Consider the following 15,914-nt stretch of genomic DNA (forward strand, 5'->3'; position numbering starts at 1 on the left):
CCAAAACTTCCAGCAGGTATTTGGACACCAATGCCGGTCTCCACAATAGTAATGTCTTCTTTCTTTAAAGTAATGGTGTTTATAGAATGCAGGTCTAGGCCTGCAGAACCTAGGGTTGCTCTGCAAGGAGCCAAGGCTCCAGGGGAAATTTCCCAATACAACACTGTACTCTCCACTGTGTTAGGTTTGGCATCAATAGCTGGAGGAAATAAACGCATTAATGGGGAAGCAGAATTCAAATAAGCACGATTATTCAAAATTAACAATGCATCAAACAAATGATCTCTCCAGTTCTTATAGTTGTCATTTGATAACCTACGCAATTGATCTTTCAGCAAACCATTCATTCTCTCCACAAGGCCTGCTGCCTGTGGATAATAAGGTATATGAAACACCCATTCGATGTTGTTCTCCACACAAAATTCCTGCACTAGTCTGCCTTTAAAATGAGATGCGTTGTCAGATTGTATTTGAAGTGGAACACCATAGTACAACATGATTAACTCTAACGTTTTAATGGTATTTATCTGAGTAACTCTCTTACAGGGAAAGGCCACTAAAAGACCACTGAAAGTATCTACAACTGTACAAACATATTGACAATTTTTACTCATGGGAAGAGGACCTATATAATCTATTTACCAAATCTGTGCAGGTGATTTTTCTCGATGCAATTGACCTCTTACAATTTGGGGCACTTCTCTCTGTCTAGAATGCTGACATACGGGACAATGAAGTATAACGTCTTTAATCAAATTGAGAGGAATATAAATTCCTCGGTCAGCAGCCCACCTGCTAGTGATTCTTTCTCCAAAATGTCCTGACTTCTGGTGGGCCCATTTCGCCAATCCCGCCAAATCAAAATCTTGTTTGTCCACCATTGCCTCAGAAATTTTAGCTTTCTCATCTGCAATTTGGTGAAAAAGTTTATCAAGGGAATCTACATGTGTGTGTGCATCAACATGAAAAACTGTCACGTTACTCTGAGGAAGTAGTTCCCAAATCTCTTGCCATAAATGTTTACCCCAAAGCTCCTTAGAATGCAGTTTCCAGTTATGAGAATACCATGTGGGTAACCAAACCGCTAGACCATTAGCAGTGGACCAAGAATCAGTAAAAATATGACATGTACCAGGCAGTTCTTGTTTCAAAACTTGATAAACAGCATATAGTTCGGCAAATTGACTACTCTTTCCTTCACCTGTGGTACTTAGCAATTTCTGTGTGATAGGATTGTAAGATACTGCTTTCCAATGCCTCTTCTCTCCAATATACCACGCTGAACCATCCGTAAACCACACATGTTTTCTGTCCTCCACGGACAAATCATCAAATGGCTTACCCCACTTAACAGGGGATTTCTGTACTATAGATACGTAGCAATCACTTTCTGCCTCTCCTAACGGCGCCAGCGCCACTTGCTCATGTAACATCGCAACACCCTTCTGTCCGACACGTGCTCTGTCTTGTATATACCATTTCCATTTAATCACACTTGCTTCTTGAGCGCGTCCAATCCTATGAGTTTTTGGTGAACTCAAAACCCATTGCATAATAGGAATTTCAGGTCTCAAAATCACATCATGTCCCAAAGTCAGTTGCTCAGTATCCACCAGAGCCCAATAGCATGCAAGTAACTGTTTCTCAAATGGTGTGTAACGCTCACCAGCATCAGGTAACTTTTTAGTCCATAAACCTAACGGTACTTTTGTTTTACCTTGTTTTTGCCACAAACTCCAATTCACATAAGGGCCTTGCACAGACACATTCAAATCCACATCACCATCACGTACGGGCCACAAATCCAAAGCATGCTGAATCGCTTCTTTCGCCAAATCAAATGCATCTTGCTGCGGTTTATTCCATTCAAACACATTCTTTTTACGGGTAACTTTGTACAAAGGGGTTAATATCTGACTCAAATGTGGGATATGTTGACGCCAAAAGCCAAATAAACCAATAAATCTCTGTGCTTCCTTTCTGTTTTGCGGAACTGCAAATTCTGCAATTTTCTGTTTTACCTGCGGAATCACTTCTCGATTCCCTTCATGTCAATTAATGCCTAAAAATTTTACACTTTGTGCTGGACCTTGCAGTTTGTCTGGATTAATTTCCCAACCTTTACTTTGCAAATGAGCTACAATTAAATCTAATTGGTTCTGAACTTGTTCCTGTGTTTCACCTTGAATCAAAATATCATCAATGTAATGACACACCTGTATTTGTGAGCTTATCGGTACTTCAGTTAAATGTTCTGCCACCAGCCGGTGACAGATCGTAGGACTATGCACATAGCCCTGGGGAAGACTTCTAAACGTCATTTGACGTCCATTCCATGTAAAACTGAACTGTTCTTGTCACTCAGGGGCAATCGGGATGGAAAAGAAAGCATTAGCAATATCAATAGAAGCATACCAAGTTCCTGAATGTTTTTGAATTCTCTCAATTAAAGTAATATTGTCAGGCACTGCAACAGTCAAAGGGGGTGTATGTTTGTTCAATTTGCGATAATCAACTGTCATGCGCCAAGAGTTATTACTTTTGCGCACAGGCCATACAGGATTATTCCAGGCAGAAGTAACCGGAGTTATAACTCCTGCATCCACTAAATCCTGAATTGTAGCACTGATCTCTTCATGCCCACCTGGAATGCGATACTGTTTCGGGGAAATTACTTTTGTAGCTTGGGGAATTTTTACAGGAGGAATTCTCAAACGACCAACTCTCACAGACTTTGATGATATATAATTCCTGTCTCCAAATCGAAAACATCCGTCATCTAAATATAATGTCATACCTTTCAAAATGTTGATTCCAATTATATTATTCAAGAAGGGGTACTACTAGTACAGAATATTCTTTTCGGGGAATTCTACCTATTTTCATTTCAACATTAGCTTGTACTGCAGGAGTTTCTTTACCACCTAATCCAGTAATTGTGAAAGATTGTCCTTTAAATTTCTTTGGGTTTCCATAAATTAAAGTGGCCTCCGCTCCTTTATCTACCAATGCTCGGGCCTTCTGTATGTTAGGATGTCTCCAAAAAATTTCAATATCTACATAGGGTCTATTATCTCTGTGAGCCCAATTACGTACCGGAGCTTGACCTATTTCCTAGTCATTTTTATTGCGTTCCATCGCCCAAGTCAAATCAGGATAGAGACTTTCAAATCTTTTAGGTAGTGTCACCTCTCGTTCATACTTATTTCCCTCACCAAATGGATTTTTGTCATCCCACAAAGTATTGTGAATTTCGCTCAGAAAATCTGTGTCGTCTATCTCTCATTCTCAGTTCAGGATATTCATCCCTCTCCTCTCTATGTCTGCTTTCAAAATGCTCATCTCTCCCCCTCTCACTCTCCCCCTTTTCCTCTCTCTCTCGTTCACAATAGGGAGACACATCTCTCTCAGTCCATCTTCTGCTATGCCTGTCAGATTGATCACGGTTTGTATCATCAGCACTGTCATTAGAATATTAATGATCATAATCTTGTTTACGTGCTCGCCTAGCACCTTCCTTTCTGTCTAAGCCACGTTTGCGGAACATGGCCCACAATCGATTATACGGCTCACCATCAATATCTTCTCTTTTCAAACCATCAGCCAACAAGGCGAGAAACATGTCACGTCTAGTAAATCGATAATTACCACCAGTGCGACCCTTGGGTCTGGATTGTCTGTCCGGTTTAAGCCACTCACCCAATTCACCAAGCTGACGCACAGCCTCAAGCACAAGAGACAAAGGACTGCCAGTTTGATTAATCAACAATGTCATCATAACTTGCTTATAGGCAACAGGGGCGGATCGAATAATTCTATTGCGCACAGAAGAAGTTAATAAGCCATCCATCAATCTGTCAGACGTGCTCAGAAAAATTGCAGTTTTCATCACCTCCTCTTTCAGTCTCTGCGAGGCATCTCTTAAAGTATACCACGGCTTATCATTCAAAGGCCAATCAGATTCAGTAGGATATTTGTGATTACAAGCCTCCGTCGCTAATTGAAGCAAACTAATCTGTCCAGCATTATTAAAATTCCGAAAATGGTCTTGCACAGTAGAATCGGAACTGAAAGAACAGAACTTCAGCGCATCTCCCATATCCAACATGATGCCAGCAGCACCCAACTCAAAAAGAAACACCATCCATGTAAGCAAGGCCTCACCAGGCCGTTGTCAAAATCGATCCAAAATGTCACTAACTTCCTGTTGTGTAAAATCTTCCACACTATCTAAAGGAATCCCATTGGGATTGCCAGGAGCCTGTTGTAATTTTCTCCGAAAGACAGGATGTGCAGAAACCTCCGCACGATCATCACATTTACACTGATTGTTAGATTTACAAGAAGCACAAGATTTACAGTCACGTTCAGTACGAGAAGATTCACGCCTCTCATTCTCCTCAGCCGAGGAGCCAGACTCATTTGAGTCCCAGATATTGCCATCCCACTCATCAGGGTTCCAATCGAGCCCTGCTTTTGCCACAACCAGACGCACTTTCCTTTTATTGACCCGACCACGTCGATGTCTGTATTTGTATTTAGCAATACAAACTGCAGCTCTTTCTGCAATAGTCTGGTATGTATCCAGTTTGTCGGCAAGCAATTTATTCTGACATCTCAAAAGAGTACAAGCATTCTGCACTTCAACAAACTGTTCTTCAAAGTCTTTGCATTGACGCTGCAACTTCACAAACTTCTCATGTACAAGCTTGTACGCATATCACAAAATCCAACCTCTCCGTCCTAATATAGGAAGCTCCTCGCCCTTCACAATCGGTGCTTTCTGTAAGCAAGCAATCACCTGAGCCGGATCCGCTGTTTCCAGACAAGAATTCCAGCTCTCACTCAAACCAGTACAATCAGCCCATTCATGAGCTAGCGCCTCATAGGCGTTGATTCCCATCCGGGAATTTCAATAGGCAATTTAAGAGTAGATTTTGACTTTCTCAAAAACATTGTATCAAAATTAGAAATATATACAGAAATAAACAAAAATATACAAAAGGAACCTCCGCACACGCCAAGCGCAAACCAACAAGATGAAAACAAAACGCGCTACAAGGCTTTCGTAAACGGTTCGTGACGCCAAATGTAAAGACCGGATTCTCAGACTAAGAATCACCCACTCACCTAGATACAACCAACCCCGCCAAAACGTAACACCATCCCTTCCCGGACCCTATTTACAATGGTTCCTGAATACTTACCCGGGAATGGGGCACTCGCACTATACAAGCTCATATCATCAAAAACACTGCTAGATCTAAGGGATTACTAAGAATAGTCACTAATAACTACGGAATTCCATGTCCCATCCTATGATCTTACCTTATAGCCCCGCGACAATCTGGCCCGGACTATTCTACCCTCCTTCTCATGGTGGAGAGCAGCTCACTCTACCACACCAACCACAATTGGTGTTCTCATTAACGCCCTATCTTGAGCGATCTCACTGTCCTAATAATACCTTCCTCTCTCTCTCTATTGGGAAAGTTTCTTTATAACTAATATTTACTGGGGGTCTATCTTATATAAATAGTTATCCCTCATGTGATAGATAGGAGATCCGATCCTCTCACACAAGAACTGCCAGATTGTTACACTTAAGAATTATTCCCTGACATAAAACTCACATCAATCTCCCGCATCAGTTACCTGTAGGAAGGGAATCGCCCATCCTTCCATACGATAGCACCTGGCTGTAAAGAAAGGTTAGCTTTATCATGGAAACAATAATCAAGTATGTGTTCATTACAAACTGGGGTCCCTTTATTACACAATAATAGACAAAGAAAACATATTATAAAGTCACAATACCACCTAATAATCTAAGCATAGCCTGAAAAGTAAAGGAAAGAATTAGTATAAATACACTATAAAAGCAGGACAGACTTTACCTTATAATTACGGAGTCCGGTTCTAGCTGTCATCTGGGTCCCTCTCTTGGCTGTGCCTTGGCTCATCTCAGATTCTACTCTGCACCCACGGATACACGTCTGCACCACTATGCCCCTTCAAAGCACTGGAACCCTTCTCCTGTCTTATTCTTCTCTGTGTCTCAGCTCTGCACCGATTACTTTATACTGGCTTCCTCTCTCCCACGAACTGTCTTCACCTCCAGACTTCAATCTAATGATATAGTTTCAACCGCTCTGGAAACCATCTGTTCAACTAACTTCTTCACTCTGATTATTCTAACTCCGATGTTTAACTATCTCCAACTGCTCTAATAGACTGACTCACAATGTAACTTCAGTCTCTCCAAAAGATCATCAGCCTTCGATCGTTCCAAACTCCAATTGTCATCTGCAACTGTCAACTGCCGACTGCTTTCTGCCTGCCTCTCCTCTCTACACCTCGATAATATAAAGAGCTCCTCGTTCATGGAAATTTCCAGACAGTAACCTGCCGCCACCAGATTCCTGTACCAGGCTCTGGGCCTCCGACGCTCCCACAGTGGCCAACTGTTGTTTCGCCTAAAACCCGAGCGCTGCTTACATTCCTCCGATAAGGGCCAGCTCTGACCGGTTCTTCTCTGGGTACAACAGCTCATAACTAAAACATCACTCTTGACCTACAAGCGCCTCGAGCAGCCGAGGCAGGAAAGAAAATGGAGTCTCTCTCGTTTGGGCCCTGTAGGCCCGAAAAAGATGAAAGAGATGCATAGCTCTATCTAAATACATAAACAAGCCCTACCAATAGGTAATATAGTATCAGGAATAAAGGATCTTCCCTTTAATATAGGCCTTCAGGCCGGAAAATGATGAAAGGACATATTATTATACCAAAGTCAATAGGCTAATCCTAATAATAGGCTGAAGATAGGGATCTATCCACTATACTAAGATGGTAGTAGACTAAAGTCACCATCACTCAGAAATAGGACAAAATATCCGGTCACTACATCATTGGAGAGCATGGAGAGGACTGTGGCTGTCCGTTAGGGACTGTGAGTAGTCCCTGATGGACTTAAACACCCACATATGGCAGCTAGTTTGTCTGCCATGCGGTCGAAGCCCACCCGCACCTGTTCAGCAATGTTCTCCTGCCACCACAACACAGGGCGTTGGAAGGCCATGTGTTCTTCGTGGGGGGCTTGGAAGGTAGCCGTTGTGGTGGGTGCTGCCTGCTGTGTGGTCTATGCAGGGGGTGGGGTCCCCTAGATGCAGCTGGGCTGCCCAGCACCTGGAAGTGGGCTGCGTAGGCTGTCCACTAGCTGTTGGAGGGCGTCTGAGTTGAAGCTGTGGTGGTCCTCTTCGTCATCAGAGAACAGAGGTTTGGGCTGCTTTGCAGAAGGTGTTGATTCTCCCTCTGCAATGTGAAGGGGAGATGCAGTTTACCAATGTGTCCACAAGTATGTTAGCACATTGTACATGTTTTCATACAGACTGCATGACTGTGTACATTGTGGATGTTTGGGAGGTGCTGTCTATTTCATGGGGGACCGTGGACATTTCGACAACATGACGGGTGTGTGTTTGTACTTGTACATTATCAACTCACATTTCCCTGCAATGACAAATATATGCTTGGCCAGTGTCTACACTCACTACATTGGTCTCTTGGTGGGAGTTGGGGGCTGGGGCATGGTTTGTCTGCAGATGTGCTCAGCTCAATTGTGCATGTGTGCCATTGTGCCCATCTACCCCGGTCCCCACAGTCCCTGGTCATTACTCACCCTGGTGCTGTTGTGTCCGGTCATGTTGAGCAGAGTCCAGTACCCCAACTCCTGCCACTGTCTCCCCACTGATGACTGTGGACACCATTTCCTCCATATCCTCCAGCTCCTTCTGTGGCGCAGGACTCCCACCTGCAGTCTGCATTGCTACCATTGGGTTGTTGGCGAGTTTCAGCTTGATTTTGCACTTGACATCATTCCAGCACTTCGTGACCTCTTCCATTGTCTTCTTCAGCACTCCCAATGCATTCACCTTGTCCAAGATGGACTGCCATAGTCTATTTTTTGTTGCCAATGACACAGTGGAGGTGACAAACAGTTGTTGATGGTGTTCTACCACCTCAGTTATCAGGATCATGTTTTCCTGCAGAATGAACAGCTTCTTCCTACTCTTCTTCTCCTTGGCCTTCTCTGACCCCGAGGTCCCAGGCAGGTCCTCCGGAGGGCTTATGGAGTTCTGGTTCTCCTCTGTACTTGCTCCGGCAACATGCATTGTACTTCGCTGTTGTTTGGCATTTGTTTGTCGTTTTTAAAACTTTTTTATGGTGATTTTTCCCACCTGACGCATGTGAATTGCAGGCCTGTTGCTGGTTTTCACAGATTTTTGTATCGCGATTGGCCTTATTGCAGCTTTTTTGCGTTCATGTTTCGCACTTTTGTGGTGTCGCGTTGGTTTTAACGCGTTTTTGCGAGACTATCGCATGGTACCGCCGTGTTGTCAATACTTAGTTAACACAGCGTTCTTTTACCGTGATAGACTGCGATGTTGAAAGTTGCGTTAAGCTAATTTTGTGATGGTTATCACACATTCTTGAGAATATGCCCCTGAATTTCTTAGAAGTAGCAGAAAGATGGAAAATTTGTGCTTGAGTTAAACTCATTTTGAGTATATTGAAAACGCTTCCAGTTTGATCATCCTAACAAAAACCTCTTTCAATATTCTCCTTCTTAAAAAATACGAGTGATATCCCTGATTATCTCTTCAAAGTTTTTTTTAATATATCTTTTTTATTGAATTTGTGACAAAAAACACAAACCATTGGCAATCACGAGCCAAAGAAATGTAGGTATAATACATATAGCATTTCATTTGGGAAACAAAGCAGTCACAGGGAACAGAACGCACATCTGTAAGTGTCTTTAAGGGGACAGAGAGTCGTCATCTGGGGGGCCGTCTGTGCAATACAAATATCTCCCCTATATTCGTTCCACTTGGCCAACACTCGGGACGACTTCCGGGGGCAGCCCCTTGCCACGTAAACAGTTTTCTCCCTAAACATGCACCAATCGAGATTTTGTTTTCACGTTGCAAGAGTGGGGGGTGAAAGCCCTCCCGTTAGCTGGGCAATGTCTCTTTTTGCAACTGTGGCCCCTGAAGTGACCCACAACTTCTCTGCCCCGTCAAATCAGTGGGCTCCCACACTTTGAGTAAACATCTCTTAGCCTCTGGGTGAATTTCCTTGTGAAGGATCTCACTCATGACCATATGTATCCCCTCCAATATCTCTAGATCTGCTCACACTCCCAGAGAATGTGCATGAAGGTGGCGACCTGTCCACACTGTCATCTGCAGTCCACGCTCTCCCCATGCCTCATGCTAACCAGCTGTGGCCCAGTGATGTAAGTTCTGTATTGAATTTTGAATTGTACCAAATGGAGACATGCAGAGATTGCCTCCTCCCTGGGGGAGGCCACCGCCTCTCCCCACTACTCGTCTTCAAGAAACAAGAAGTCCCTCTCTCACGCCTCATGCAGTTTAACCAGGGGATCTGGTGTGTTGTTGACAAGCTTTTTGTAGGTTGATGAGATAGCCTTCGCGGACGCAGTCCGCCCAATAACCTATTTTCTAGGGGAGAGGAGTCGATAGAGGGGGGAGTCCTTATGTAGGGCCGAGGTTAGTGCATGTCGGATCTGCAGATAGCAAAAGATCTCTGAATCCGCAAGTTCGTACTGTTGTTGCAACTGGCCGAAGCTGAGCATGCCACCCTTCACCCAGAGGTAGCCCACCCGAGAGATACCGATGAGGTCCCCCTTATCAAAACCTTTGGAAGGAGTGTAAAGTACCCAGTTGATCCCAATCCCACAAGGGGGTCACAAACGTCAGTGTACGATCCCAACCTAAACTTTTGTTGACCGCATGCCATACTTGAACCGAGTGGGAAGTGGGGCCAGTCAGAGGGAGTTTCTTAGGATTGTCATAAAGAGCTCTATTGTACGACTCACCAGGCAGCAGCCATCTATTCATGGCATAGCCCGGGTCTCCCAGAGCCCGGTACGTACCCTGGTTGATGGCAGCCAGGTGAGCTGCCCAGTAATATTTATTTATGTCGGAGAGGCTGATACCGCCGTCATACCAATTGAGAGCTAGCATGTACAGCGCTATTCTAGGTCTCCCATCCCATAGCACCTGCGTCTGTAAGTCCTCGATTTCTTTAAAACATCTCACTGGGATGGGATAGTTCTGCAGGGCATAGAGGAAGAGGGGCAGGGACATCATTTTAAAAAGAGCGGCTCGACCGAGCAGCGAGAAAGGGAGCGCCCTCCAGTTCGCAACATCACTCCGCAAACGCTGTAGGGATGGGAGCAGGTTCCTCTCATAGGGGAGCTTGGGATCGGCAGTGACAAAAATCCCCAAGTACCTAAACCCATCCGACACCATCTGTATTGGACAATCTCTGGGGAGAGCTGGAGCCTCACCAGACAGAATGTAAAGGAGTGATTTGTTCCAATTAATAGAATAGCCCGAAAACCTGCCGAAGGATGTGAAGATGTCCAAAACCCAGTGGAGGGACATCTTGGGGGAGGCTAAGTAAAGGAGAACATCATCCGCGTAGAGCGAGATACGGTCTTCTCATTCCACCGACCACCGCAGTCCAGATACGGCCAGGTCGCACGGATCTGGGCAGCCAGGAGTTCCAAGGATAGAGCGAAAATCAGTGGCGACAACGGGCATCCCTGCCTTGTACCTCGACGAGAGTAAAGGATTCAGACCGTTTATTGTTGACCACCACCTGCGCGAAAGGTGCGGAGTAGATGAGTCTGACCCATGATATAAATTGCGGCCCAAACCCCAACTTGAAAAGGACGGCAAAGAGATCGGACCATTCAATAGTGTCAAATGCCATAGAGGCATCCAAGGACAGGATTACAAAGTCCTCTTCGGTGGTGCCAGCCTGCCCTATCACTCCATGAACTCGTCTCAGATTCAGAGCAGTGTTGCGCTGGGGCATGAAGCCCGATTGGTCCGGGTGTACCAGGGCACTAATCACTCGCGACAGGCGAGTGGCCAAAAGTTTGGCGAGGATTTTTGTCTCTGCATTGAGCAGGGAGATGGGTCGGTAAGAGGCGCATCTATCTCTAGGTTTTCCCTCCTTAGGGAGGACCACTATCGATGCCAGCCGCTGGTCAGGTGGCAGTTCCCCCATTCTCCTACTTTACTCGAACATAGTCTGCAGATGTGGGGCAAGCTTGTCTGGACGCAGTTTATAGAGCTCAATGGGTAACCCGTTAGGCCCCATCACTTTATCCGGTCTGAGAGCCCTGATCGCCTGTGCGATCTCGTTGTTGGTTATGTCGCTATCTAAAAAACTCTGATTTTCTTCAGAGAGGGCAGGGAGTTGGATGTCGCAGAGGGGGTCAGCCATGTCCGCTTGAAGGAGGAACGACTGTGTCCGATATACAGCGGTGTAGTGTGCGGCAAACCCGTTGGCAATGCGAACTGGATCTATGATCTTTACACCCGAGTCGGTCGGCAGTTGAGGCACAAGACGGTTGGCCCTTTCCTTCTTGTCCAACCAGGCAATAGGCTTCCCGGCTTTGTCCCCCCATTCATACACCCTATCATCTCTCTCCCTCCCTCAGGATTTGGCCCAATCACTGGCAATGGCCTTATACTCATCCGTCTTCAATAGCAAGAGGTGCGCTGCCTCCTTCCCAACGTCCTCCTCCAGTCGTAGGACTTACCATTCGACCTCCTCAAGCACTTTGGAGTTTTCCTTCCTGACTCCCGCTATGAGAGAGAGGGCTGCCCCGCTAATAACTGATTTGAATGCTTCCCAGAGTGTCTGGGGGGAGTTCACTGAGCCCAGGTTCTTCCGAAAATAACAGTCAATCGCTTTTACCAGGTGTGTGAAAACCGTGGGGTTTTGCAAGTACCAGGGGCTAATGGGCCACCATGTCAATCCACTGGTCCCCCAGCACCAATCTAGTCCACATAGGGGAGTGATCGGATATGTCGTGTGCATGGTGACGGACCTCCTGTTCATGCAGGAGTTGAGAGGCAGGCAAGAGTAAATAGTCAATGTGGGAGGAGCTATGGTGCGCGTCAGAGAAAAAGGAATATTGCAAGTCCCGGGGGTGAAATGCCCTCCAAGTGTCTGAAAGGCCAAACGCCTCAAAAAAGTCAGGGAGCCAACTACTAGAGGGCCCCATCACACGAGGGGATTGGCGGTCCAGTGCACCAGATGCCATAGCATTAAAGGCGCCCCCCATCAGCAGCAGGCGCTCTGGGAGGGAGAGGAGCAGGGTGCCCAGATCTGTAAATGTTTGATATTGCAGTCCCGGCGGGACATACACCGACACCAGGGTTAATGCCCTACCCTCCCATTGTCCAGTGAGTGCAATATATCTCCCACGTGCATCAGCGTGCGAAGACTGAACAAAAAAGGGAAAGGAGTTCTTAGCCACAATGCCCACTTCCCTAGACCCAGTAGTGAAGCCCGAGTGGGCAAGGAGCCTGTACCCCCATCGATTTAGGGTTTTACACATATTACCAACAAGATGCGACTCCTGAAGGAGGACTACATCTGGGGAATGACGTTTTATATACTACAGGACAACAGCACGTTTTACTTTACCTCCCAGGCCATTCACGTTCCAACTAATTAAGGTGAGAGTTTTGTACCAGTGCGTTCTCATAGCAGGGTAGTAAATGTGGGCCTGTCCTCCAAAGCCATATTAATAGGTGATGCAGAAGAAACAACATTGAACACCCAAAACCCCCAACTCAATGCCCCCCACCCAGCCCCCTGCACCCTGGGCATGAACCCGCTGAACAAACAAATTGTGCAGAGTGCCTGTCGGCCCAAATGTATCAACAGTAGCTTAGTGTGGGGAAGAAAGCTCCATCCCCCCAACCCCCCACCCACTCCCTAAAAACAGCAAGATGGAAAACCAGTCCACAAAGGGTGCGACTGCCAGAGGTCAACAGGCAAGATTAAGGAGTCACTGGCCCCAGTGTGCTCAGGTCCACACAGGGGCTCAGCCGGCGAATCTCGGGGCTTGAGTGATCAGTATGCCCTGGAGCCCCAAGGTGGGCCCAATCAAAACAAGGTGTGGTCGGGCTAGTGGCACTGGCAGTTCAAGAATCAGCGTGAGTTGTGTTCCCCGGCAACTCTCCAGCCCTCCAGCCAGTCAGCCGCCGCCTCAGGATGGTAAAAAAAAACGGATTTACTGTTTGCCTCGACCCGCAGTCGGGCGGGGAAGAGCATAGCGTACTTAATCCCCCTGTCTCTGAGTGTTTTTTTAATGGCCAAGAACGACCATCGCTGCTTCTGCTCGCCCTGCGTAAAATCCGGGGAAAAGGTAATAGTAGAGTTCTCATACTTGAGTGGTGGTGAGCTTCTGGCACTCTGCAATATCACATCCTGGTCCCTGAAGTTCAGAAGTCTCGCTAGAATTGGACGGGGGGTGCTCCGGGTTTTTGGGCGACCCCCTGGGATTCTGTGGGCCCTTTCCACCACAAAGAACTTCGTGAGGCCCTTTGGATTGAGAAGGTGAAGCACTAGGTCCTCGACAAACAGGTCTGGAGACTGCCCCTCAAATTTCTCCGGCACCCCAAGGATGCAACGTTGTTGCGCCGAGAGCGCCCCTCATATTCATGCAGCTTGTCTTCAGCAAATTTCTTAAAGTTGTGGAGGACCTGGACTTCGTTTTGGAGTTGCAAAACATCATCCACCACGCTCCTCGCGGTTAGCTACAGCTGCTTGACCTTTTCATGCGTTTTGGTGAGGTCCGCTCTGATCAGTGTACTTTCCACTGTAATGGCGTCTGTGTGTTGTTCTATGGAAGTGTGCACCCCTGCGATGGCCTCTATAACGTCCTTCAAGGTGAGTTCAGGGGTGTCACTCTCTAACCCACTAGTAGGTCCCCCCCGGGAGGTGGGCTCCTGGACAGTACCCTTCAAGTAGCCATATTTATCCAGTTTGTTTTGCTGCGTAGCCTTAGGTCCCTTGCGCCCCAACATTGTGGCCACACCAGTGGGACCCAGGCTGGTCAGTGTTGCTCTCTTCGTCAAGGCCACCACTAACCCCTTTGCAGGATGACGTGCCAGGTACAAACAGGGACAGGGCCCCAATCCAGCAGAAGGATTTTCACCGCCAAGGAGCCGGGGGGTGGAGGGGGGTGGTTGGGAGGGCGCAGATCAGGGACAGGGACCTTCCCCACCAGTCACAAAGGGTCCAGTCACACCATCGCAAGGCTGTCCCAGGCTCCTGCCCCATCCGGATCAGCTGCTGCCCACTACTTGTGCCAACTGGGTGGAGGTGGATCACCAAGCCGCAGGGCAGCACGAGTCACACCAGTGTCCCTCCATAGGGCAGATGAAGTCACCGTCGCAGAAGCCCCTGCACTACGGACCCCAGGGAGGAAGATAGATCACCGCTGCCGCAGCTGCAGATCGACCCACTCCTCGGGGACCAGGCCGCCAGCGGCGGTGAAGTCTAGGGGCGCGCCCCCACGTCGGCGCGATCTCAGCAGACTCCGGCATCACTCGAGGATGCGGCTACAGGATGTGAGTAGGCCGCAGGTTGCGGCGAGCAGCGCACCGCCAGTCCGAGTGCGGACGGACGGGAAAGCGGGTGGGCGGGGTCCCGGTCACCTTAGCTGGCAGTCCCCCACTTCAGGACTCGGATATTTTTGGCAGATCGATGGGTTTCAGGCTGGAGGGTCCGGAGCTGACTCAAAACGCGGCCATCACGCTGCCGCGCATAACCCCGCCCCCATCTCTTCAAAGTTTTAATAATTAGTAGGTGAAGAGGATTCCAAAATAGCTGATGCCTTATTTGGCTGTATGGAAAGACCAGAGGAATTCAACCTATATCAAAGATTCTCTACCTCTTCATTCTCAAATTCATCCTTTTCAGATTTAAAAGACAAATGATGTTGCTGAAGTCATGATAACACAAAACTCACATTGTTTTGATCTTCTAAAATAGTCCTAGAAAACAACAGATTATTATACAGATGGAGCAGTACAAATAGATTCAAAACATCAGAAAATATTGTGTCCATAAGACCCTGAAAAACGGAAGGGGCATTGCACAATCCAAATGACAAAACAAGCTATTCAAATACGCAAATGGGGTGAGAAAGACTGTTTTCTACTTTTTGTCTTGCTTCATAGACATAAGCTGGTAAGCACCTCACAAATCAAGTTTAATTAAGACGGGTTCTCCTTGAGCTATCTCCAAAATGTTGACAGTGAGAAGTAAAGAATACTGATCCTTGATAATCTGATTCAAACCTTTATAATAAATATAGAGTTGAAGATCTTGATCTTTCTTTGGTACAAAAATGACATTTTGCAAATTCATGTGTAAGGAAGCCTTAGGTACCTCCGTTTCTTTTTCTATTAAGGAATACGTATATACTCAGAAGGAACAAAAGCAAATGTTTAAAAAATAATAGGGCCTATGAGAAGAAAGTAAACAAATCTTGAGTTTAGCAAAGACTGGTGACGAAGCATGGTACTGTAATAACATTGAAGAAAGATTAGCCACAATTAAATTTGATGTGAAATCATTACCTCGTCATTATGCAACCAATAACTTCCAGAAGCATACAAATGGTCATGACAAAACTGTAATGACAAAGATATAGTTCTAGGGATTGCAATGCTTTTTGACACATGGGCTAGGCCGTATGGCGCTTTCAGTTCTTTATGTGGCTTTACAGGGGGGATGCATGGACCCATTGACCCAGATCAAACTTAAATGGGAGGTTTCTCTTGGCTTGGAGCTGACCTCCAAGCAATGGTCCATGGCTCTAGATAAATAATAATGATAAAAACTTACCTTGAGGCCGGGTCCCGCGTCTTCTCTGCTCCTGCTCTCTTGCCTCCGGCTCAGACAGGGATAGAAAGCAGGCAGCCAGGCTCCCTCTCCTTAGCCAATCACAACACTGCAAAGCAGCATTGCGATTGGTCTGAGCACCGTGACTCAGCGCTCCGCTAGGGGCT

This window comes from Lissotriton vulgaris, chromosome 8 (genome assembly GCF_964263255.1).
Source record: "Lissotriton vulgaris chromosome 8, aLisVul1.2, whole genome shotgun sequence".
Taxonomy (NCBI): Eukaryota; Metazoa; Chordata; class Amphibia; order Caudata; family Salamandridae; genus Lissotriton; species Lissotriton vulgaris.